This window comes from Aegilops tauschii, chromosome 3 (assembly GCF_002575655.3).
Source record: "Aegilops tauschii subsp. strangulata cultivar AL8/78 chromosome 3, Aet v6.0, whole genome shotgun sequence".
Taxonomy (NCBI): domain Eukaryota; kingdom Viridiplantae; phylum Streptophyta; class Magnoliopsida; order Poales; family Poaceae; genus Aegilops; species Aegilops tauschii.
This window is the reverse complement of record NC_053037.3, coordinates 554,020,424-554,047,197: the sequence shown is the minus strand read 5'-3', so window position 1 is coordinate 554,047,197 and position 26,774 is coordinate 554,020,424. Positions and strand designations below refer to the sequence as shown.

At 46.2% G+C, this 26,774-nt stretch overlaps 3 pseudogenes; all 3 read right to left on the bottom strand.

Annotated features, from left to right (window-relative positions):
- Positions 1–6,964: 6,964 nt before the first annotated feature.
- LOC109769986 (L-type lectin-domain containing receptor kinase IX.1-like) lies at positions 6,965–9,310 on the bottom strand (annotated as a pseudogene).
- A 2,283-nt stretch (positions 9,311–11,593) lies between these two features.
- LOC109770017 (S-locus-specific glycoprotein S13-like) lies at positions 11,594–12,132 on the bottom strand (annotated as a pseudogene).
- A 4,911-nt stretch (positions 12,133–17,043) lies between these two features.
- LOC109769987 (delta(3,5)-Delta(2,4)-dienoyl-CoA isomerase, peroxisomal-like) lies at positions 17,044–19,178 on the bottom strand (annotated as a pseudogene).
- Positions 19,179–26,774: the final 7,596 nt, after the last annotated feature.

Here is a 26,774-nt window from a genome sequence, read left to right as displayed (position 1 = left end):
AATGCCAGAATAAGAGGGGGATAGCTAATCCTGTCGAAGACTACGCTTCTGGCAGCCTCCATCTTGCAGCATGTAGAAGAGAGTAGATTGAAGTCCTCCAAGTAGCATCGTATAGCATAATCCTACCCGGCGATCCCCTCCTCGTCGCCCTGTTAGAGAGCGATCACCGGGTTGTATCTAGCACTTGGAAGGGTGTGTTTTATTAAGTATCCAGTTCTAGTTGTCATAAGGTCAAGGTACAACTCCGGGTCGTCCTTTTACCGAGGGACACGGCTATTCGAATAGATAAACTTCCCTGCAGGGGTGCACCACATAACCCAACACGCTCGATCCCATTTGGCCGGACACACTTTTCTGGGTCATGCCCGGCCGGGGAAGATCAACACGTCGCAGCCCCACCTAGGCTCAACAGAGAGGTCAACACGCCGGTCTAAATCCTATGTGCGCAGGGGTCTGGGCCCATCGCCCATTGCACACCTGCACGTTGCGTACGCGGCCGGAAGCAGACCTAGCCTAGCAGGCGTTCCAGTCCAATCCGGCGCGCGCCGCTCCGTCGCTGACGTCAAGAAGAGCTTCGGCTAATACCACGACGTCGAGTGCCCATAACTGTTCCCACGTAGTTGGTTAGTGCGTATAGACCAAATGGCCAGACTCAGATCAAATACCAAGATCTCGTTAAGCGTGTTAAGTATCCGCGAACGCCGACCAGGGCCAGGCCCACCTCTCTCCTAGGTGGTCTCAACCTGCCCTGTCGCTCCGCCACAAAGTAACAGTCGGGGGCCGTCAGGAACCCAGACCACCTCTACCGGGATGGAGCCACCTGTCCTTTCAGCCCCCTCATCAGAATCACTTGCGGGTACTCAACGAGCTGACCCGACTTTAGTCACCACATGTGTCATGTATATAAAGTATATAGTATATAGCCGTGATCACCTCCCGAAGTGATCACGACCCAGTAGTATAGCATGGCAGACGGACAAGAGTGTAGGGCCACTGATGGAACACTAGCATCCTATACTAAGCAGTAGGATAGCAGGTAAGGGTAACAACTGTAGTAACAATGACAGGCTATGCAGCAGAATAGGATTAACCGAAAGCAGTAACATGCTACACTACTCTAATGCAAGCAGTATAGAGAAGAATAGGCGATATCTGGTGATCAAGGGGGGGCTTGCCTGGTTGCTCTGGCAAGAAGGACGGGTCGTCAACACTGTAGTCGTGCTGGGGGTCACCGGCAGCCTCGGGGTCTACCGGAAAGAAGTAACGGAGGGGGAACGCAATAAATAACAAAGCAATCAAAGCATTACAAAGCAAGACGTGGCACTACGTTGTGCTAGGGGTGACCTAACGTAGGGATAGGTGATACCGGCGAAGGGGGGAAACATCCGGTAAAGTATCCCCGGTGTTTCGCGTTTTCGGACAGATGAATCGGAGGGGGAAAGTTGCGTGTTTGCTATGCTAGGGATGTGTGGCGGACGAACGGGCTGCGTATCCGGATTCGTCTCGTCGTTCTGAGCAACTTTCATGTATAAATTATTTTAATCCGAGTTACGTTTTATTTTATATGATTTTCTAAAATTTTAGCAATATTCTGATATTATTATTAATTCGAAATTAATTGGAAAAATGCTATGCGCACCCAGCACAGGGTACACAGAAATGTACCCAGAGCCAGAGGATGACAGATGGGCCAAGGGGGACCCAGTTGACCAGTCAAGGTTTGACTGGTCAACAGGTGGTGGGGCCCCCTGTCATTGAGACATCTAACTAATTACAGATTAGTTAGGCTAACTAAGTAATTAGTTTAGTTAACTATTTTAATTAAGTTAATTATTAACTAATTAATTTTTATATTATTATTCATTTATTTTATTTTTTTAGAAAAAGGGGCGTGGGGCCCCTGGGTCAGTGGCCCAGGGGGCCAAAACAGGCGGCAGTGTAGCGGGCGTGTGCGGGGCGAAGCCCGCCCGGGCACAGGGGATGGCCGCGGGGCGGCGGCGAGCCAGGCGGCTGCGGGCATGGCCAGGTGCGGGGCGCGGCATCGCAGGGCAGAGGCCGAGCCCCGCGGAAGCTGGTCGCGGAGCGGCGGAGGCGAAGCAGAGGCGGCCGCGGCGGCTCGGTGATGGAGGCGGGGCGGTTGGGGGCGACAACGGCGGAGAACGCCGGCAGGCGAGCAGCCGTAGGCGGCGGGGGAGGCACGGTGGCGCGGGGGGCAACGAAACGGCGCGGGCGCGCGCTCTAGCAGCAGGGGGGCGGCGGCGCGAGGAGCAAGGGGTTCGGCGACGCGCGGTCAGAGGCGCAGGCGGGCGTGCGGTCAAGAACAGCTCGTCGGCAGCAGCAGCCTAGAGCAACGGCAACGGCCACTAGCAGGAGCCGTAGAGTAGCAGTAGTGGGTAGCAGCTAGCGGTAACAAGAAACAGCAGTAGCAGCGGCTAGAGGTAGCAGTAGCAGCGGCTAGAGGTAGTAGTAGCAGTGCAAGGTAGAGCAGCAGCGCATAGCATCCACGCACATACGTACGTGTACGCCCGAGATCGGGCACTACTGTGAAGGCGGCCTACGGCGTCCAAATCGAACGGGAAAAAAAGGGATCCGAGGGAGGAGCTCATGCCGGTTCTTGTGGACGAGGTTAGGAGGTCGGGGGAGTCTCGGAGCAGCGGCAACGACGACGAGGTGGTGGCGGCCGTGCGGAGAAGATGAAGATGAAGACGGCTACGCAGCGCCTCGGCTCGAATCGATGCCCGGAACGGACGAAGGCGACCTTGGCGGACCTCCTGGACGTGCTCCTGAGGGACGGCGAGGACGGTAGCCGCGGTAACAAGGGCGAGACAATGGTGACCGCAGAGCTTTCGAGCTCGAAAACGAGCAGATGAGGAGTGGGGCGAAGGGGGATCCAGGAGGGGCTGGACGAGGTGGGGGCTAGGGTTTCGGTCGACGTAGTTATAAGCCCAGGGAGGCGACGTGGAGGGCATCCACGGCCATGGCCGTCGTGGATGTGCGCCACGCAGATCCTCTGTTTCTGTAGCGGGAGCTAGGGGAAGGTTTTGGTGGGCTGGGCCGTCTGGCCACTTATGGCCCAGTGGCACCTTAGTTTAGGCCCATTTCGCTTTCTTTTCTTTTCTTTGCATTTTCAGATCCTATTTTGTATTAGGTTGGGCCATCAAATGATTTTTGTTATATATGGAACTTGCCATACAATTACTACGTAATATTTGTGAAAGCCACAAAAAGTTTGGAGCTTAACTAAACTCATTTGAATTTTGCTTAAATACAAATGGATTAAAAAGGCTGTTTTGGGCACTGCTTTAAATAGGTTAGGGGCAACTTAATATTCCAGATAATATTGGATTATTTATGAAAATTAGTTAGTGTATTATTGCAACCCAGCGAACATTTTTGTTTTACCGTTTGCAGAAATAATAATTTGACTTTCTTTTCAATTTGAATTTGAATTCGGTTTGGATCAAAGTGAGGTTGAGAAATTTAATTGCTATGACATGCCACCATTAGTGTGTGGTTACTGTAGCTTAACTACCGGGGCGTTACACTCCGCTTCTCCCAGAAAGCTTTGATGGCCTCCATCAGGTCATTAGATCTCAGCATTCCTGAGTTCCAAGTCGCTACATGCTCCAGCCCTGCTCTAGCGTTATATCTCCGCTTCTCAGCAGAATGATATTCGTTCCCATCACTGCATTTGCTGACTTCTGTGATATTTCTGAAACAGTTACACAACTTTTGTCTCAACTTGGTAAGTTAATATAGTTGCTCTAGAAAAATGCAGCAAAAGGTTCTATGCATAGTAAACAAGGAACTTCTTTGCGCAGGGATGTCTTATGCATGCAGCTATGTTCACACCCTATGCACATGGTACTCCCTCCGTAAAGAAATATAAACACTCTTATAGTTAGTATTGTCTTACAGTCACACCTACATATGTGCATTTACTTGCGACTTGGATAAACGGATCAAACTTGCTTCTGACTCATTAGAGGGGTGACACTAGTGAATTTCAAACCCTTAAAATGCTTTGTTGGATCGATTCAAGTGCATCTGACATCTAACTAACAAAACTAACTATATGATCCAAACTTTCCAGATTACTTTCATGACGCTAGAAATGGAGCAGTGTGTCTCTGCAACCGATCAGAAGAGTGATGGATTTTGCTGCTTAATGTAGTACATGGATCTTTTAATCCCACAATTATATGACCCTCTGCAGTCAGATCACCGGAGCAAATTCACAAAAACCACGGAATGAGAACATAGATAAATCTTTACGAATGTTGGTATTGTTGAATTCTAGGAAGAAAGCTTGTCAAATTCAATACCGGCAAATCACCAATTGTATCTTACAACAAAATTTGTGTGTGATGTGAATGTTATTAACATGTAGTTTAACCTCTCTTTTTCAGAATCAGAATCAACAGGTTCTACTAACATGAAACCAAAAATTTCCAGTCAAATGGATCTCCCAATTCAAGTGAGATCAACTGCAACTAGAGTACACATAAGATTTATCGACAACATATATTATAGACACCCAAGCGAGCCACCCTTGTTCATCTTTTTACCGACATTGAACTACATAATGATGTAACCTAGCCGTAAGTATTTCTCTCGGTTAGAGAACCATGATTTATCGAACCAGTTTGAGCCACCTAGCAAACAAAATGAGCGGTACCTACACATAAAACACAAAATACACTTGTCCCAACATGGAAAAAGGGTTGTCAAGCCCCTTGTCATGCTATGTACAAGATTAAATTACAACTAATAGAGATAGTAGGTAGCAAAGTAAGAGTGGAGGCAACATGGCAGTAGAGAATATATTTGTTTCAGTAAAGGAGAATAGACCCAAGGGCCATAGATTCACTAGTGGCATCTTTCTCAAGCATACAAGTGTTCTGTGGTGAAAAAATTGCAGTTGGGCGGCGATTAAATTGCCATATTATATTTATGATCATGACCATTCATGGTATAATCTCATATAGGCATTACGTCCGTGATAAGTAGACCGTTAATCCAACTACATCTACTACTACTCCACCCCAAGACCGCTATCCAGTATGCATCTCAAAGTATTAAGTTTACAATAAATAGAGCTTTGCAATAAGTATGATGACATATATAGACAACAAAATATCAAGCAATATGAAGAGACAATGTCATTTTATCCTTAGTTGCAACAATACAATATGTGTCTTGTCCCTATTCTGTCATTGGGATATAGATCACCGCAAGATTAGAACCCACTACAAAGTACCACTCCCTTCGAAGAAAAATCCGTCGAACTTGGCTAAAGATGATAGATAGATCGGACAACATGCAAAGCTATTTAATTATACAGCAAGAAAACTTCAAAAAGATTCAATTGAATTCAATGAACAATTTGATCGAATTGATCCTGATCATGTGAGACAGCTCATGGGCACTTAGTATTCAAAATCAGAGAGAGAGAGAGAGAGAGAGAGAGAGATCTAACTACTGTTTTGGACCCTAAGGTCGTAAGGAAACTACTCACACATGGCCATGTAGGCTGCAAGGTTGATAAAGAAGTCTCCGGAAATGGCTTGCCCCTCCGGAACAGGGCTCCAGATGGGATTTCTTCGGAACAGAGGCTTGTTGTGGCGATAAAATTCTTCTGGAGGCACCACGAATGGTTTTGGGATTTATAGGAATAATTTAAGGCAGTAAGTGTGGGCCCCACACGGATAGGGGGCGCAACCACGTGTTCACGTGGGTCTCTCGTGGCTCGTCTCGATCTCTCCCAAAGTTTTTGGTGTTTCTTGTTGCCCAAAAAATTGTGTTAAATCGACAACATATTTGGACCTCCGTAGATATTAATTTCATACGAAACCATAAACAAGCAGAAAACAGGAACTGATACTAGGCACTAATTAACATATTAGTCCAGAAAATAATATAAAATGATCATTGAAGTGTATAGAAATGATAATATAATATCATGAAACAATCCAAAATTATATATACGTTTGAGACGTATCAAGCTCGGCTTCCATTTATCATTTTGTCAACTTGTCACTTAGTTAGCAAGTTGAGAGTATCTTGTGGGTGTTTATTTTTATTTCTTATTTTATTAGGGGCCCACTATTAAACATGCTAATGGTTTTTTCCTTTTTGAGTTTCAGACAATTTTTGCATGGACCGTTAGATTGAATCCAATGACGGTCGGCCTTCATCTTCTTCCTCCAGCTAGTTACCGCACCCTCCCCCAAGTACGATCAGCTGAGGCGCCGGTCCCGCCTTGGTCGAGTCTCCGTCGTTTTCATCTCCGGCAAGGTCCCGACGAGCCCTTCTCACAGACGTCGTGGTGGCGTCCCCATCTCCTGCTCGACATTTGACGTTGTTCTTCTCTGGAAGAAATTCAACTGAACTGTAAAACAATTCCATTATATGTGTAAGACCAATTGTGTTCTTATTATTGCCTAATAGTATATGTTATTGCACGACACTATGGGCGCGGTCATTTGTTCTATGGGCGTATATACACCCTATATGGAAAAAATAGTAATTAAATGAAAAGTAAAAAAACAAAAAATATGTTTGAAATAAACTTGAGCTTCCATTGTACTCATAAAAAGAATTCCACATAAGAAAAACGCCCCTTTGACTTTAGGGCAAAAAACAAAATATTTGGTCAAAATAGTGTGAAGAGTGACTTGTATATAGCAATATTTTTTTTATTTTTTTGCTCTGAAGTCAATGCTAGGTTTTTATTCATGACAATTTATATACTAGTGCAAAGAATGTCAAGTTTATTCAAAAAAACTTTCGAACTTTTTTGTAATTATTAAACCTTTTTTTCCAATATAGGGTGTATATACAGCGAGGAACAAGCGGCATTTCCCACGACACTATAGATGATGGTCCGCTCCAGAAATTTCATGTGATCAACTCAAATAAGCTTAGTGCGTTAGTCTTTTGAGCCCATCCTCAACTTTCATCCTGGATTCACCACTATATTCCATTATTGTAATGGTCGTAGTAAACAACAACATATGTATATTTTTATCTTTTTGTACCAAAAAAATATACAAAAAAGTTGAGATCTTTGTGTAGTTCTGTAACAGGCTACAGTAAGGTAAATTTGGTCATCTGCCAGTGGTGGCCCAAGACACATCATCACTGCAGACATTGACCGACGACGACGCGTTGTAGGCATGTGATCCAGGAGAAATGTCGGACGGCCCCGGCCTTGACAGGGTCGGCAGCGTGACGTCCTCAGATTGCAAGACGTTCATGAGCTGCACAACGGACGGCCGCACACCCGGGCACGGGTGCGTGCACCAGAGCCCGACAACCAGCGCCCGGTGTAGCTGCCACTTGCAATCGTCGAGCTGCTTGTCTCCCTTTAGCCTTTCATCCACCGCTTCAACAATGGCGCTCTTCTCGTACAGGTTCCAGATCCACTTGAGCAGCGGCAGTGCCATGTATACTTTGTCAGCTGCTGTTGGTTGCTCCATCTCCATCTCCGTGTCCGGCCGGCGGCCGGACACTACCTCCAACACGACGATGCCAAAGCTGTAGACGTCGGATTCGGTGGTCGGCCTGCGTGTGCGGACGAACTCCGGGTCTATGTACCCTGCGGTGCCCATGACAACATGCGTTGTCCGCGGTCCGGCTCCATGCTCCACGAGCCTCGCCAGGCCAAAATCCGCCAACTTGGTGCTGCGTGATGAGTCGAGAAGTATGTTGCTTGGTTTGATGTCACCATGCAGCACACACTGATCCCACTCTGTGTGGAGATAGTGTAGTGCAGATCCCAAGCCAAGGATAATTCTGTATCTGAAAGTGTGGTGTGTTAGGTTAACTAGTAATGGGAATGGTAGAAAAAAAGAGATATTTCATGCCATGATGGTTTTGTTGCGTACATTACCTCTCTGACCAAGTGAGTAGACGATCAGTGTTGTATATGTATCGATCAAGGCTGCCTTCCGGCACAAGCTCGTAGACGAGCAGGAGTCCTTTGCGGCTATCAGACCAGCCTAACAAGTGCACAAGATTCCGGTGCCTCAGCCGGCTTATGATCTTCACCTCGGATTCAAACTCTTTCCTCCCCTGCGCAGATGATTCCGCGGAGAGCATCTTGATGGCCACTGGGCGGTCTTGGTCGCTCAGGCTGCCCCGATACACGTTGCCGAAGCCACCTCGCCCGAGCTTCCCCTCCTCCGCGAAGTCCTTGGTCGCAGCCGCGAGCTCACGGTAGCGGTACCGTCTAGGGCCTATCCCTCTCTCGAACTCAGCCTGCTCGCGTTTTTCGTCATCGGAATCGTCTAGCTTCTCCCATATGCGTCGCCGACGGACTAGAACGACAACGATGGCGCAGAGCAACACAAGAAAAGCTACTACTACGGAAGGCACTAGTACACGCACTAGTCGCCGCGGGGGACTGGTGCTGCTAGTAGCCACCGTGGCATCATCTAGAGTGGAGCTAAATGACCAAGACATCACCTGATGCAGCTCGCTGCAGAGGCCAGTTGATGCGGCGAAGCCGATTGCAACTTCATGAGGCAAATCCGCCTTCATGTCCACCGACGTGTTCATCATGTACGGCTCGTCATCGTCGATGCGAAGACGAGCTATCAGGACACCTGTGCGGTTGTCGTAGCTGATCTCGGCAGTCATGACCGCGTCGTCAGAGACCAAGCGCTTCGTCACGTTTGTGTAGGCGCTGGAGTTGATGTTGTTCACGTCTATGCCGATGTGGTTGTCGCTGTGGTCCCAGGAGTTGGGGTAGGCGTCGAACTCCACAGCGACGATGCGGTCATCGCCGGCGGCGTTGAAGCGGTTGCTGTCGTTGAAGAGAGCGAGGTTCTCCCCGACGCTGTTGGGAGGGAGCCTCGACGGGAAGTGCGCCAGGAAGAAAGCCATGCCGTCACCAGCACCGTCACGAGTGACGTGGCTCAAGCTGCATAGATGAAGATTTTCGTCCGTCTCGTTCTTGGGCCTGATCCGAAACGTGAAGTTGGAGGAAAAGCTGGCCACCTCGCCAGTGGCGTTGTTCCAGAGCGGCACCTGCCGAGCATATGACGCTCGGCCGACGCTGAAGAAGTTGGCTTTGAGCTCGTTCTTTGTTAGCTCGATATAGCGTCGAAGCCCATGTGCGCGTCGCGTTCGCACCTGAGCTCCGTGTCACAAAGGTCGCCGGAGCTGGAGAAGTTGAAGCTGAAGGAGAGCGCGGTAGCCATTAACAAGGACGATGAGTAGCTGAAGCAAATGTACACGGAGACGGGTAGGAGGCGATGTGGCCTCATTATGGTTGATGTTTGGCTCGGGATCGAGAGACGGGGTGTGACATCTATAACTAGCTTCCTTCGGTTCTAGTGGCACCTCCGCCCGGACAGCTTCAGGATCAAGTGGCGCCACGCAGGCTCGATGTGATATGTCTCCCAGCTTTGAATTTTTCTTTCGCTTCTACACTAGGGCCGGCATTCCGTCGGTTTCTACAGGCCTACTACAAGGACACGGACGAGTAGCACACGGCGTCCACACCCACCAGAATCTAAACCGCTCGTCGTTAGTTTTGGGATTGGTGCAACTTTTTCTTGAATTGGCAGTGACTTCATAAGGCTGGCCATAGTGGGGTAACATAAGTAGTATCATGCACTTGGGACTCGCAAACATGCTTATGTGGCAGTTAATTAAAGAAGAGAGACATGGTTATAGTAACATAGGTAGATACCGTAATATAATAAATGTGATGCTACTATGTGTCATGCATGGTATAAATGAGACCATCTATGATACTAATCTATGAAATTATGCACTATAGAAGTAGTAACATAGACTAATAACATGCATATGTTACTAGTCTAAGTTACTACCCACTATGACCAGCCTAAAGTGGACCCATACTCATTTATTATTGAACTGGACCCAGCGCATTTAACTCACACATTGACTGACAAAGTGGTGCAAGTTTTCAACGGAGAACTGATTGAAATAAATGAATGTAAACTTGCCAGGCAACTTACAGTGGAAAGGTACCCCTAAAAAAACTTACAGTGGAAAGATAAAAAATGGTAAAAGGTAAAATAAAAGATGCCACTACAAAGACTTAGACTAGTTTTTTTTAAGTATTTGAAGAATATTATGGTTTTCTCATAATCCACAGTTTTCAAAACTTTGTGGTGTTTGGCTTCAACAAATATCACGGTCTTATAAACATATTATCTCTAATACCATTTTATTTGTAGTATTCAAGAAAAGATGTCTTGACCACTTTTTTCTAAACTGAAGAAGAAAAAACTATGGTTTTTCAAAGCTGAAGTATTCATTATTGAGAAAAGTCCACATTTCAACCCTCAACTAACCACAAGGTTTGATTTTCAATCCTGAACTCTGAAACCGGTCGGATTCAACCCTCAAGCTGTCACAAGGTTCAAATTACACCCCTTGACTCAGTTTCGGGCTGGTCAAGCGGTTTTGACCCAGTCTAGCTCGTCAGGTCTCCCCTCTGTCTACCATGGACCACGAGGCCCCGAGGACATCCCCGCCAACCCGGAAAACTGGCCAGAAGGCGCGCAAGCCTGTGGGCGTGCCTGAGGTGGAGTCCCTGGTTTGTCGTGCCCATGTTGCGCTTGTGCATAGGCCCCAAGCACCTAACTCCAGGACCACCCTGGGACCGAGTTCAGCCCACGCCATGGAGGCCGAAATCACTGTTCTGACCTTGTCAAAAAACTATGGCACAAAATGAACTCTAGACGAAATTATTTCACAATCTGACCCTTTTCGCAACGCCAGAGAGATCGTGGCTTTCCTGCTCCACATAGAAACACCGAGCTAGCTCGCGTTGCTGCCCTGTCCCATGGTCAGATCGATGGCGAAACCCTGTAGTGACATGTTGTTGTATGTCCACCTGCCCTTGTTGACAGGAGAGGGGTGCCACATGGAAGCACGGTCGAAGTCAAAGAGGGTGTCGTCCCGTCATGTCTATACAAATGGCAACCCTCAAAGTTCGGGAGACATGCGCCCGCGCGTGCCTCTTCATCATTGCCACGAGCCTACAGTGTAGGCTACCGAAGAGACGTCAGGTCTCCCCTCTGTCTACCATGGACCACGAGGTCCTGAGGACATCCCTGCCAACCCGGAAAACTGGCCAGAAGGCGCGCAAGCCTGTGGGCGTGCCTGAGGTGGAGTCCCCGAGGGTTTGCCGTGCCCATGTTGCGCTTGTGCATAGGCCCCAAGCACCTAACTCCAGGACCACCCTGGGACCGAGTTCAGCCCACGCCATGGAGGCCGAAATCACTGTTCTGACCTTGTCAAAAAACTATGGCACAAAATGAACTCTGGACGAAATTATTTCACAATCTGACCCTTTTCGCAACGCCAGAGAGACCGTGGCTTTCCTGCTCCACATAGAAACACCGAGCTAGCTCGCGCTGCTGCCCTGGCCCACGGTCTCTAGCGTTGCAAAAAGGGTCAGATCGTGAAATAATTTCGTTCAGAGTTTATTTTGTCCATAGTTTTCTGACAAGATCAGAACAGTGATTTTGGCCCGCCATGGATCCCTGACACCACTGATGTCTATTTCAATGTTTTATGAGCCAAGACCCGGAGGAATGAGGCTCTTGTTTCAGATGGCCAGGCTATTCAAACGAGTGACCTTGTTCCTACCAAACTTGGCGCCAGGAAGCAATACATTTGTTGTGTAGTCAAAGCTCTGCCACAACAATATGTCACATGAAGAGCTCTCTCTGAGGCCAAGGTTTCCACTGTTCAAGAGAACGACACTAGTCCTATTTATGTTGGTTTGTGAGTGGACCAAACTATGGACCGAGTGCCAACATGGTTTACGATGACAAGTTTGCCATCACTTGAGATCTTGAGCTGTGTTAGGGGGTCTGTGATGGGCTCCTCCCTATTACAACCCACACAGCAGTAAAAACTGGGATCTTGTTGAACCATATGCCAAGGTATCAGCTGGCTTTGTGGGACTTCATTATTGATGGTGCTTGCTGGCTGGAAGAAGCCGAGCGCGAACTTGCCATTTTCTGAGACAAGCTTGGCACCGATGGCGAGCACTTGGCCTCCCGTAAGAGTATGGTTTGCTGCAGAGGAGCATGAAGTGATGTGCAAGAGGAGAAGCCCGAGCAATATGTAGAGGGGAGGCATGGACGAATGAGTTGGGGAAGAGAGGAAGTATGGCTGGTTAAAGCACCCTGGATGGATGCATGCTCTGCTCTGCTCTTCTCTTCTATACGGAGGAGGAGGAAGAGGATGTATTTTCTATATCTAAATAGGGACACCCCACTAGATGATTTTTCTGCCTTCTCATGATGCCAAGTCACTTCAATTGTTATATAGCCGTTGATTTAGTAAAGATGAGGTGTGTGCAGATGTCTGATGAAAGATTGAGCAAATTACTAAGAGTTGCCACCGCTAAGTCAAGATAACGATACGTTCTTTTCCAGCCTCATCGCTCGCTGCGTTGCTTTTTTTAGACGTCGCAGCGCTCGCTGCTAAGCCTTAGACTGGAATTTCTTTGCTTCACCAAAACTGGACACTAAGAAGCCCATCGGAAGCGCATGGTAAGGTCCATCGTTCCAGTCTTCCCTTCCATTGGCATTGCCACGACCCCACACATTTATGGGAGCTCCTAGATGGCGCACCACGCGCTGAGAACGCAGCGGGCACACACCCCTCGCTTTTTCGCGCCCTTCTGGGCCGGCCCATGTGCGGCTGGCACGCCACCTGTTTTTTTTTCGTCTTTACCTTTGCGTTTTTTCCTTCTTTTCAATAATTCAGGATATCAGCAGCTTCTAAATTTCAGTAAAAGTTGCTAATTTTGAAAAAAACAATCATGATTCCGAAAAAAATCATTATTTAAAAAATATGCTCTGGAATTAACAAAATGTTCATGAATTTGTAAAAAAATGTTGTTCACAAATTTTAAAAATGTTCACGAACTTCAAAAAATATTCATGATTTCAAAAAAGTTCATGCATTCGCAAAAATGTTCACAAATTGCAAAAAATGTTCATGATTACAAAAACTTTTCACAAATTTAAAAAATGTTCACGAATTTAAAAAAATGTTCAAGATTTAAAAAAAAGTGCATGCATTCGCGAAATGTTTACGAATTTGCAAAAAATATTCATGATTAAAAAAATTGTCTTGAATTTCAGATAATGTTCATGCTTCAAAAAAATGTTCGTGAATTCGAAACATGTTCACGAATTTGTAAAAAATGTTCATGATTCCAAAGAATGAACATTCATGATTCCAAAGAATGAATTTTTTTTGAATTTGACGAACATATTTTTGAACATCGATGAACAAATTTTGAATTTGATGAACATTTTTTGAATCTGATGAACAAAAATTCAATAAAAAAGAAACCCATGAATATGTTTTTAGTTTGATGAACAGGTTTTGAATTTTTGTAACAATTTGAATTGAATGAACATTTTTTGGATTGTTGAACATTTTTTTGCATGGTTGAACATTTTTTGAATTCGATGAACAAAAAAGTCTTTAACGAATGCGAAATAAAAAATGCCAAAAATATTCAAAAAGTGAAGAAGAAGAAGAAAATAGAAAAAAAAGGAAAAACGAAAAAAAAGGAAAAAATGATTTTTTTTAAAGAACAAAAAATGAAAAAAAAAACCATGATAGAAAACATTAAAAAAACCGGTCTTGGGAAGGTCCTAGAACCTTCCCAAAACCGGCAGAACCAGAGGAAGGGAAGTGAACTGGGCCGGCCCGATAACGAAAGGAAAGACACAGGGGGTACGCGCTACGGTGCTACGCGGGGACCTACGCGCCATATAGGAACCACGCACATTTATCACCTCCCTAATTAGGGATACTAAGGCTGATCATAGTGGGGAGTATCATATACTAGTATCTTTCATATGATACTAGTGTATGATACTACATCTATAGTGCATAATATCATAGATTAGTATTATAGGTGGTCTCATTTATTGCCATGTATGACACATAGTAGCATCACATTTATTATGTTACGCTATCTACCTATGTTACTATAACCATCTCTCTCTCTCTTTTTTAATTCCCTGCCACATAAGCATGTTTGCGAGTCCAAGTGCATGATACTACTTATGTTACCCCCACTATGGCCTGCCTAACACTTTGGCGTTAGGCCACTCGAATCGAACAAGTGCGAGCGCAAATTAATTCCTTGGTCGATTGATTTCCCATTAATCTCTCCATCTCTATACCGCTCCCGTTTCTTCTTCTCCACCAAATAAATGGGGTAGTAATAGATGGGTTGTTCTTCCCTCAAGTATTATAGGACCAGCTGGCTGTCTGTGGGAGACACTGCCTCTGCCGCGCAACCATCGCCTGCAGCGTCGCCCTCATATCTTGCCCGGCCATGTCTCCAGAGGACTCCGGCGGAGGTGCGTAGCGGTGGTGCGTAGCGGCGTTGGGGTAGGGCATGTTCAGGGGCCGGTGGAGGCCATTGACGACATTGGTGGCCACGCCGTGCAGAAGGAGGTGAGGAAGATGCGCATATGGGTTCTTTCTCTCCCCCCTCCTACATATCTCTTCCACAGTGGGCACCAGCTACGCATTCCTCTCTAATTGAGATCAGGTGGATCAACGCCGTCTCATCGCAACATAATCACCATCGTTTGTTGCGACTGAAAATCTTTCCACCTATATCTTTGTCTGATCGATGTTCTTGGTTTGCACTCTGCAGTTCATCTCTCCCTCTCCTCAATGAATCGGCGGATGCCTTCAGATCTTCGCTACCCGACGGCTATGACTCTACATCCGACCTCGCCAGCCTCGCAATCGCCATAATCAATGGCAAGGTGCTGGGATGATCCCCTGCCAATCTTCTTCCAATTTTGTGTAGTGTTGTAAAATCGTGATCATATACAGTTTGAGAAGGTGAGAGATCCCGTAATTGTTTTTTCTGAAGGACATGTGTTAAGAATTTTCGCTGTAGGATTTTGGACATGAAAAAAAATGCATGGTTTAAACCATTTTTATCTTGATAGCAGGTTATCCTAAGTATTGCAGTCCATCTTGATCTCTTCTGGATTCAACAAGAAAAGAAAAGAAAAAATACATTGGCATTCAACAGTCTAGGTCATCAATTTGTCTGATGTAAGATTGTTTATTCTAAGATTTTTACGTTATTGATTCTCAAGTCATCGGGCCAGGTAATCCCAGGTTGTGATGTTATTTTATCATTAACATTACTGTTTCAATTGATGTGAATAAAATTATTCACTTTGAGATATTTGGGAGAAGTATGCATACAACATGTTTTTTTTATCATGACTGCACAATCTGCATCCAAAAACTATTGCAGCATATACCTTAAAAAAATTACACTGAAGCAACTAATAACTTCTGACTGACCCTATTGCCATCTTCTCATATGTAAAAGTAAATATATTTCTCTCATCAGAATTTATGTAATTGAATAACAAAGAATTTATGCAATTGAATAACAGTGTGTCAACTACTTTGTTAGAGATTGTCGTCAAAACATGCTATTTTGGGGTTTACTCAAGATGGCATATTTATGGTTTCCTCATGGTGTTTGAGCGTGACTTTGCTCCATAACTAAGTTCATATGTTTTTAGTCATTCAACATTTGTTATTGTTCCGGGGAGTTGCCAAGTCGAAGGCCTTCTCAACTGTATTGGCATTCATAGTAAATAGAAGGGACCCTAATTCGAATGGTGAATTTGAAATAGAATATATAATTTCTTTGTACGCTCAACAAAAAAGTTAATTGTATGGACAAGTTCAAAAGTTTTCGCAATGTACCCTCTGTTTTATGTTTTCTTCTCCTTGCCTCAAACTTTAATATATTGTCTCTTTAGGTAGTTTGGCATGCTAATGTACCATCACATTGTTCAAACTTTTTGCTATATACTGGTAAGAAAATCACAAGTTCCCGCAACAATGCGTGGGATATCACCTAGTATATAGAATGGACAATTAGGATGAAGGCATATATCAAACAGTACATGTTTCAGCTAACTGACGGGAAGCCACTTGGGATCTACTCCCTCCGTTCCTAAATATATGTCGCTTTGGTAGTTCAATTTGGTATAAAACTCAGACTGTTGGTTAGGACAGCACTACGTCTGTACCCACTTGAGCTGCCAGTTGAACTTGGCAGCTGTACACCCACATGGTATCTCTCTATATATGTAGTACATATATACTCCCTCCATACCAAAATATAAGACATTTTTGCAGTTTAAATTGAGCTGCAAAAATGTCTTATTTTTGGTACAGAGGTAGTACAAGGCAGTGTAACAATAAAAACCATGTGCTAGCCGGCAGGGTTTACGAGCTCCCTAGCACAGTATGGATGAGAACTTTGAATGAAGCTTGTTCAAGTCAACCACCAGGCTATCACCGAGTTTACAAGGGAAATTTTAGTGAGCTCTGTCTTGGGAAGTGCTAACCAGACTGTTTAAGAACCCAACACTTAAGGAAATCGCCTGAACAATCATTGATTCATGGTATTAACCTAAACCAGAAAAAAGTGTACCATTCTCTCACTTATTCAAGGGTTATCTTTGAATATATTTTTTTAAAGTCCTATTACTAACCAACCCACAAATATCTGCTCAAATATATTACAAATGCAATTTCAACGGATATCAACACAAAAGAGTAATGGCCAACAAAGTGTGAGCACTGAAATGAAACAAATGTTGTAAGCTAAATTTGGCAAACTTAAAACACATCAGAGCTATAAATAAATAACAAATTAACATGGTAGCAAAATGGGGTGGTGGTAGTGCGAACACATTAGAGTACCAGACTCACCTTTTCAGGACTGAAATTCAACTTATACCTAGACAAGCTATGGGGCCATCGCAGGCTCACTGGACCAGGGTCACCCAACCCAAATATAAGCTCAGCGAACTTTCCTCGGTCCCTCAAATCATGTCAATCACACGCCTATTGTGAAGGCCGTCAATTCTCTGCAAAAGCGCGTCACACTTGTAAGTGGGAATGGTCAATCTACAGGCATCCCAGCATAACAACAAATCAATATGGACATCAGTAATGCTAAGGAAATTTCAGAAAATCCTCGCTTTATATATGATATAAATATACAAGATACAACCAAAAAGAGCCCTTGTTTTCCAAATTGCAGAAATTGTATTTCTTGTCTACTTTCTACCGTCTCATTTTATTCTTAGGTTGCTAGGATTCACATATAAATTTTCGCCTGTGATGAAGATCATCAGAGCTTAGAGAAAACAGGCTTCCGCTTCTCCATGAAAGCTTTGATGGCCTCCAACAGGTCATTAGATCTCAGCATTCCTGAGTTCCAAGTCGCGACATGCTCCAGGCCCTGCTCTACTGTTATATCTCTGCTTCTCAGCAGAACGGCCTTCGTTCCCAATACTGCATTTGCTGACTTCTCTGATATTTCTGAAACAATTACACAAATTTGTCTCAGCTTATTAAGTTAACATAGTTGCTGGAGAAAAATGTAGCAAAAGGTGGCATGCATAGTAAACAAGGAACAGCTTTGCGCAGGGATGTCTTATGCATGCACATGGAACTGTCTTACAGTCACACCTACATATGTGCATTTACTTGCGACTTGGATGAACAGATCCAGCCTGCTTCTGACTCATTAGAGGGGTGACACTGGTGAATTTCGAACCCTTCAAATCATTATACAATGCTTCATTTGATTGATTCAAGTGCATCTGACATCGAACTAACAGCACTAACTATATGATCCAAACTTTCCAGTTTACTTCCATGACACTGGAAATAGAGCAGTCTGCCTCTGCAACCGATCTGAAGAGTGATGGATTTTGCTGCTTAATGTAGTACACGGAACACTAGAGCAAATTCACAAAAACCACGGAATGAGAACATAGATAAATATTTATGAAAGCTGGTAGAGTTGGAATTCGAGAAAGAAAGCTTGTGAAATTCTAAAATACCGGCAAATCACTAACTGTATTTAACGATACAATTCATGTGTGCTGTGAATGTTACTAACACGTAGTTTAACCTCTCTCTTTTTCAGAATCAGAACCAACATCCAACGGGTTCTACTAACATAAAATCAAAGATTTTCCAGTAAAATGGATCTACCAATTCCAGTTAGATCAACTGCAACTAGAGTACAAACAAGATTTATTGACAGCATATACTACAGCTTTGTTCTCAACTCTGCAACCGATCTGAAGAGTGATGGATACCCAAGAGAGACACCCTTGTTCATTTTCTTACCGACATGAACTACATAATGATGTAATGGAATCTCAAGTTCTCAACTCCAAACAAGGACTCTTCTGTAGGATGTGAAATTCCAAGTAACATCCCTTATTAGTTTGAACTTTGAATTGCACAATTCATGTTACATATTTTAGCAGAGTACAGAACAGAGGCGGGCAACAGCACTGAAAAGAAAAAAGAGCAGAGAGAAATTATACCCTTGGCTATCTTCGCAACACCGGCATCCAGCTCCTGCTTTGAATCGAACACCCTGCTGACGAGCCCCATCTCCTTGGCCTCCGCGGCGGTGATCCTGCGGCCGGTGAGGGCGAGGTCAGCGGCGTTCCCGTAGCCGACGATCCGCGGCAGGCGCTGCAGCGCGCCGAGGTCGGCGACGATGGCCATGTCCACCTCCTTGAGCACGAAGGTGGCGTCCCTGGAGCAGTAGCGTATGTCGCAGGCGGCCACCAGTTCGACGCCGCCGCCGACGCAGGCGCCGTGCACGGCCGCGATGACGGGCTTCCGGCACAGCTCGACGGCGGTGAGCGCGGCCTGCATGCCCAGGATCGCGCGGCGGAGCCCCTCGGCCATGGCCGTGGGGTCGGCGCCGCGGGCGGGGGGCGCAGTGAGCGGGTTCCCGGGCCCGCCGAGCTCGATGCCCGCGCAGAAGTGGGGGCCCGCGGCGGACAGCACGACGGCGCGCGCGGCGGGATGCGGTCGAGCAGCGCCATGGCGCGCGGGATCTCCGCGAAGGAGTCCGGGCTGAGCGCGTTGAGCTGCGCCGGGCGGCTGAGGCGCACCTCGTAGACCGCGCCCGCCGGGTCCGGCCGCGTCACTGCCAGGGCCTTGAAGCCCCGCCGCAGCTCCGCCTCCGCGTCCGACGAGCCCGCGCCGGCCATCTGATGCCGTGTGGGGATTAAACTCTAGCCGCCTGTGCTGCTCTGTTGACTGCTGCTGCTGCTGCTGCTAATACGAAGAAAGAAACCCACCACCATCATCATCATCATCATCATCATGGTCATGGTAAAAATGAAGCTAATCCTCTCTTGTTGTTCTTACGATGGATAAGATAAGCAGCTCGAAATTTACCAGAAAAAATGGACTTATCCAAAGCTTCTATAAGAGCATCTCCAATATGTAAAGTACATCGTCAAAAAGTGATAGATAAATACTCCCTCCGTTCGGAAATACTTGTCATCAAAATGAATAAAATGATATGTATCTAGACGTATATTAGTTTTAGATACATCTCTTTTTATCTATTTTGATGACAAGTATTTTCGGATGGAGGGAGTAATTTACATCATCAAAATATGCTCTTACATAAAAAACGTTCAATTCACCTATAATTGATAATGTAAAGGTAGTGCTCCAACAAATAATGTAAAACGGCCAATGGTCGCGCTATAGCCGATGTACATAAGCATTTCAGCCGCACTCCAACCGTTGTATAGCCACACTCCTTCAATCAAAATTATCCCATAGATATATAAAATGAACAATATTTTTAAACTCAACATGAACTCAAGTTTCATACCAAATATAGTCATAATGCAACAAATAGAAGTGCATCATATCAAACAAAATTCGGGTCCAATAAATAAAAATGCATATAAACATAGCATCTCAACTTTCATCCTCTTCGTTATCATTAGTCACACTGCAAACATTGCATCATCATCATCTTCAATGGCTTCTTTGTCGACGCTCTCAATTCGTTGATGCATTGATGCCGTCACCTCTACCGGAAGCACCTCCATGCCAGTCATGTTGTCATCAAAGCCACCTCCCATGCCACTCATGTTGCCATCGAAACCACCTCCTATGCCACTCATGTTGCCACCGAAGCCACCATCCATGCTGCCACCAAAGGCACCTTCAATGTTGCCACCGAAGGCACCACACATGTTGTCACCAAAGCCATCACCCATGGCACCTCCCATTCCTCCTCCCATCCGCCCATGACACCTCCTATTCCATCCATTCCTCCTCCAATTCCACCAATAATGGCACATTCTGTTCCTCCCATTCCCCCTCTCATCATGTTTCTCGTTAGCATGGTCTTCTTCATAATCATTTTGTCGCGACAAAGCTCGACATACGCTTTTGCTTTGGGGGCGAGGCCACTTGTGTCCATAAACATAAACTTGAGGGCCTTCTCCTCCATCATCTTGAGCTCATTGGCCGCCACCTTTCTCTCCTCTGGTTCAACCTTTCTCTCCTCGGCCGCCGCCCTCCGTCGCTATTCTCCCCCACCCTCCTCCATTTCTTTCAATTTGAACAATTTTTTTCTTCAGCATACCCTTTCCTTGAATGACAATGACATCAAGTCCTTCTTTAAGATCATTGTCTCTGGCCTTTGAACCCTTTGCTTTTTTCACTTCCGTCCGACCTATATGATTTGGTCATTGAGTGAGGAGTGAGGCTCATTCTTCTCTCCTCGCCCCCACCATCGCCATCTTCATCTTCATGATCAACAATCAAACTTTTCTTCCTCGGAGATAAATTTCTTGATTCTTCCACTTCTCATCCTTTAGCTCTTTTGTAACTGAAAGTGCAGTCGTCACTCAATTACATTTTGATGATTGATCACAATATGATTTGCGAGGACTAATGTCGGTTGTCAAGTTTATTTCAGGACATTATCGCCTCTTGTGCGTCAGACGTCGGTAACCCTATCAAGACCAAAAAGAGAAAAGACGGTGTTTGTTGTCGGCTCAAGAAGTTTTTCGGTTTCTTTTTGAGTCTTAGGAACAACCGTACTATCAAGAGGGGTTGCTATGATCTCAGAGTTGGGGAACTCAAATTTCTCTCTTCCTTCTATTCCATCCGTTTTGGGCTTTATCGGAAGTTTCTCCATTTGCAGGGGCTTCCTCCCTCTCTTCTCCCCTCCTCTTGCCCCTCCCTGATCGGTGTGGGTGCCCGGGGTCTAGAGCCCCAGGTGCCCGGCCCCTTTCCCGCCTCCGCCTCGCCCCTCCCTACTTGGTGCGGGTGCCTGGGGTCTGGGGCCCCTGGGTGCCCAGCCCCTTGCCCGGCGCCCTCTCTGCGTGGTGCGCGTGCCCGGGGTCTGGGGTCCCCGGGTGCCCGGCCCCTTGCCCGCCGCCTCCTCGCCCTCCCTGCTCGGTGCGGGTGCCCGGGGTCTGGGGCCCCCGAGTGCCCGGCCCCTTGCCCGCCGCCTCCTCGCCCTCCCTGCTCGGTGCGGGTGCCCGGGGTCTGGGGCCCCGGGTGCCCGGCCCCTTGCCCAGCGCCTCCTCGCTCTCCCTGCCCGGTGCGGTGCCCGGGGATTGGGACCCCCGGGTGCCTGGCTCCTCCCTGGCGCCCCTTCACCCCCTTCTCTGGTTGCTCCGGGTGCCCGGGGCTTGCGGCCCCCGGGTGCCCGGTCCCGGTCCTTGCGCCTCCCCTATCCACTCCGGGTGCACGGGGCCTTGACCCCCCGGGGTGCTTGGACTCCTCTGTTTTCCTCTGTTTTGCCCGGACGCCCGGACCCCTTTAGTCCGGGTACCCAGGGCGGCGGCTGCTCAATGGGCAAATATTCCGTGGGGGTATTTATACCCCCTTCTTCTTCCTCCCAACTGTAACCTTTGCCCAAGCTTTGCTCCTCCATTCCCAAATCACCAAAAGCTTGAGATCTCCCTCCTCAACCACCCAAACTTCACAATACTTTGAGGATAGGAGGAGGTTCCCCCGATCTACACTTCCACCAAACCGATTTGTGTTCCCCGGCTTCTACATCATCATCAACTTGTTACTCTTGGGTGTTTGACACCCTAGACGGAAGAGGTATCCTCGGAGCCACAATCCATTGTGGTGAAGCTTTGTGGTTATGTTGGGAGCCTCCAATTGAGTTGTGGAGAGAGCCCCAACCTTGTTTGTAAAGGTTCGGTTGCCACCTTCAAGGGCACCACTAGTGGAATCATGGCATCTCGCATTGTGTGAGGGCGTGAGGAGAATACGGTGGCCCTAGTGGCTTCTTAGGAGCATTGTGCCTCCACACCACTCCAACGGAGACGTACTTCCCCCAAAGGGAAGGAACTTCGGTAACACATCCTTGTCTCCACCGGCTCCACTTGTGGTTATCTCTTCCCTTTACTTTGTGCAAGCTATTATTGTGTTGTATCTCTTTCTTGCACTTGTTGTCATTGTTTGCATCATATAGGTTGCTCACCTAGTTGCACTTCTAGACAACCTATTTGTTGCTAAACCTAGTTTGTTCAGAAAAGCTAAAAATTGTTAGTTGCCTATTCACCCCCCCTCTAGTCAACCATATTGATCCCTTCAATTGGTACCAAAGCCTCGTCTCTTTATTAAGGGTTTCACCACCCAAAGAGTATGGTTGACTCCGAGGAGGAAGTGCCCGAGGACGTGGAGTTGACTTCGATCACTCGAGATGACTTAAATGAAGCTATGGCTTCACTTAAGACGTCTATGACGGCCGAAGTCAAGTCCATGATTAAAGAATTACTTGAGGGGATGAAATCAACTCCCGATCCCTTGCTTGTGGTAAATCCCACGGCATCAAAGTCGGAGGCCAATTCCGCCAAGGAAGTTGCTAAAGGTACTCATGTTCCTTCCCCTCATGGCAAGAATGGTACAGGAACCTTTGCCTCGGTTCCCCCTCCCCCGGTCTATGGAGGACCGGTCCCTACAACTCGCATTAATATTCATGGTCCTCCTCCCAAGCTTGTTAAGGGTGATTTTGCTAATTGGATCTTTTGCATTAAGTCTCATTTGAATAATTGCTCAGCTAACCTTTGGAGAATCATTGAGCAAGGCTTCTACCTGCATGATCCAAATAACTTCACCCTAAGAGAAGAAGTGGACAACCAATACAATCACTCTGCTTTGTTCATCCTTCAAGAAGCGGTCCCTCCCGAAGACCTTGCACACCTTCGACCTTTCACTCGTGAAAAGGATTGTTGGGAGCACATTGTTTTGATGTACAAGGGGAGCTCAAGCATCCAACAATCCAACTTTGAAGTGGTCCTTGATGAGGTCGATGAATTTGTGATGCTCGAAGATGAGGATCCGCATGACCTTTACCGGAGGGTGACTACTCTTGTGGTTTCTCTCCAAGACCATGGAAGCAAGGATACGGATGATACTTGGATAACGTGCAAGTTCCTCAAGGCCATCATGCCCTTCAACAAGGCCATGTCTTCCGTGATTAGTCAAAGGCTAGACTTTCACTCCTTAACATCAAGTGAAGTGTTGGATGAGTTTATTGCCATGAACATCATGAACAAGACCGCCGACAATGCTCTTGCTCGGGTCCGGTCAAAGAAAAGCACTCCCACCCTTGCTTTGAAGGCCAAGGCAATCTCGAAAGAAGAAGAGGAAGAAGAACAAGAGTGTGGCCCCGAGGACACCAAATATGCTTACCATGAGCACATGGCTCTTGCGTCAAGGCAATTTTGGAGCAATAAGAGGAACTCAAGGCCCAACTTCACCAAGAACAACTCAAGTGGGTCAAAGAACAAGCAACGAGTAAGAACTTGCTACAATTGTGGCAATGTGAGTCACTTTGTGGTGGATTGCCCCTACGAGAAGAGGGAAGACAATGGTGGCAAACTCATTCGCAAAGACAAAGCTAAGTCTTTCCCTAGCAAGAACAACTTCACCAGGAAACCTCCTCCAAAGGGTTTGGTGGCACATGAAGAGTGCCCCTCCGATAATGACGAGGAAGATGCAAGTGGAGAAGGAATGGTAACGGCAACCATTGCCATTGCTACATCTTCTCCCTCCAAGGTGTCTCTCTTCGGCGCCCCCAACGAAAACACCATTGCCAAGTGTCTTCTGGCCAGAAGTATCAACAAGGGTAACTCCCAACATCAAAACCACCATCATTACTACTCCTTCATTGTTACATTGTGTTGATGATAGTGAGGTGGAGAAAGTTAATGAGAATGAGTTCACCAAGTTTGTGAGCAAACTCATGGGTGAGTCCAAGAAGCACTTTGTTGCTCTCTTGGAACAACTTGGTGAGGCCAATGATATCATTGAGTCGCATGAGGATACTATCTCCAAGTTGGAGGGGCATAGTCGCGACTATGCCGATGAGATTGCGGATCTTTCAATTGCTCTAGAGGAAGAGCGAGATCTTCGTTTGACTCTTGAGGAGTCACACAATGTTGATCATGCTAAATTACAAAAAGATCTTGATCATGCTATTGTTCTTACTCGTGTGCTTAAATCCGAGAAAGTTGCACTTGGGGTTGGCCATGATAGACTCAAGGAAGAATTTGATACACTTGACAAGGCTCACAAGGTCTTGAAGGGTGCTCATTCTTCTCTCAAAGAGTCTCATGATCAACTCCAAGTGAAACTAACCAAGGAGATTTCCACTTGCCCTCCTTTCGTTCTAATTGATAATGCCCATGCTACTAACCCTTGTTGCGAGCATGTGCATCTTGTGGAGGAAAATGCTAAGTTGAAAGAGCAACTTGAGAAGGGCCTTGTGACTTGCATACAAGGCGAGAAGAACCTCAATGACCTTTTGAGCAATCAAAAGGAAGTTGTAGGAAAGGAAGGACTTGGGTTTGTACCCAAGTCAAAGAAGAAGAAGAAGAAGAACAACAACAAGACCAAACAACCTCTCCCGCTCAAGGACACCTTTGTCAAGGCGAGTGAGGGTGCTCATGAGAAGAAGAAGACCAAGGAAGTGGGTGGAAATGCCAAGAGGGGCAAATCCGCCCCGAGCAACAAATCCGGCGACTTTAACCCCTCTTATGTTTTGTGTCGTGCTAGTGATGGTCATGTTTATGCCAAATTTGCTGGTTCTTCTTATGAGTACATTGAATGGTCTATTTGGGTTCCTAAGACCCTTGTTACCAACATTAAAGGACCCATTCAAAAATCGGTACCTAAATCCAAGCATTGATCTCTTGTAGGAGTTTGCTTCCGGTGGGGTATCATGGTTGCTCGATAGTGGAGCAACAAATCATATGACCGGAAGCAAGGACTTGGTGGTGGAGGTGCATCCAGTTCCATCTATTCCCACCCATGTCCAATTTGGTGATGCCTCAACTTCTAAGGTATTGGGACTTGGCAAGGTGGTCATCTCTCAAGATTTATCTATTGAGAAGGTCATGCTTGTTGAGTCCCTTGCATACAATTTACTTTCCGTTCGTCACCTTGCACTCATGGGCTTTGCAACATTCTTTGGTCTTGATACCATGGCCATTTTGTGGAGCAAGACTCTTAAAGTAGCCTTTTTTGGGCATGTCGAGAACGGTCTCTATGTGGTAAACTTTTCGGAGCGACCCACTAAGACCGCGACTTGCCTAACGACTAAAGTTGATGTGGGTTGGCTTTGGCATCCCCGACTAGCCCATGTCAATATGAGATCTTTGCAAAGTCTCCTCAAAGGGGATCACGTCCGTGGACTAACAAATGTGAGTGTTGCCAAAGACCGTGCTTGCAGTGCTTGTATCAAAGGAAAGCTTCATGAAACGGCTCACTGACCCTTGACTATCATCTACTCGAAGAGGCCCTTGGAGCTCCTTCAGATGGATCTTTTTGGACCTCCATCCTTTGATAGTCTTGGTGGAAGAAAGTATTGCTTGGTGATTGTGGATGGTTACTCAAGATATACATGGGTATATTGCTTCAATAGGAAGAGTGAGACTCAACAAACCGTCATCAACTTTGCAAATGAAGCTCAAAGTCAACATGAAGCAAAGATCTTGATGATTAGAAGTGACAACGGCACTGAGTTCAAGAACTACACCTTGGATGAGTTTCTTAGTGACGAGGGGATCAAGCACCAATATGCCGCACCCTATACCCCTCAACAAAATGGTGTGGCGGAGAGGAAGAACCGGACATTGATGGACACTGCAAGGACCATGATGGCGGAATTCAAATCTCCGTACAACTTTTCCGAAGCCATCAACACCGCATGTCATGCATCCAATAGGCTCTACCTCCGCAAATGCTTGAACAAGACTCCATATGAGATACTTACCGGCAACAAGCCCAACCTCAAGTACTTCCAGGTATTCGGTTGTAAGTGTTTCATTCTCAAGAAAGGTGTTCGTTTGTCCAAATTCGAACCTAGAGCTCAAGAGGGCATATTTGTTGGTTATGCTACAAACTCTCATGCTTATCGTGTCCTCAACAAGTCCACCAGACTCATTGAGGAGACGTGTAACGTGGAGTTTGATGAAAATAATGGCTCCCAAGTGGAGCAAAGTGGTATTTGTGATGTTGGTGATGAAATTCCTCCCCAAGCCATAAGAAGAATGGGGATTGGTCAAATACTCCTGATACGTCTCCAACGTATCTATAATTTTTGATTGTTCCATGCTATATTATATTCTGTTTTGGACATTATTGGGCTTTATTATACACTTTTATATTATTTTTGGGACTAACCTATTAACTGGAGGCCCAGCCCAGAATTGTTTTTTTTTGCCTATTTCAGAGTTTCGCAGAAAAAGAATATCAAACGGAGTCCAAACGGAATGAAACCTTCGGGAACGTGATTTTCGGAACGAACGTGATCCAGAGGACTTGGACCCTATGTCAAGACATCAACCAGGAGGCCACGAGGTAGGGGGGCGCGCCTA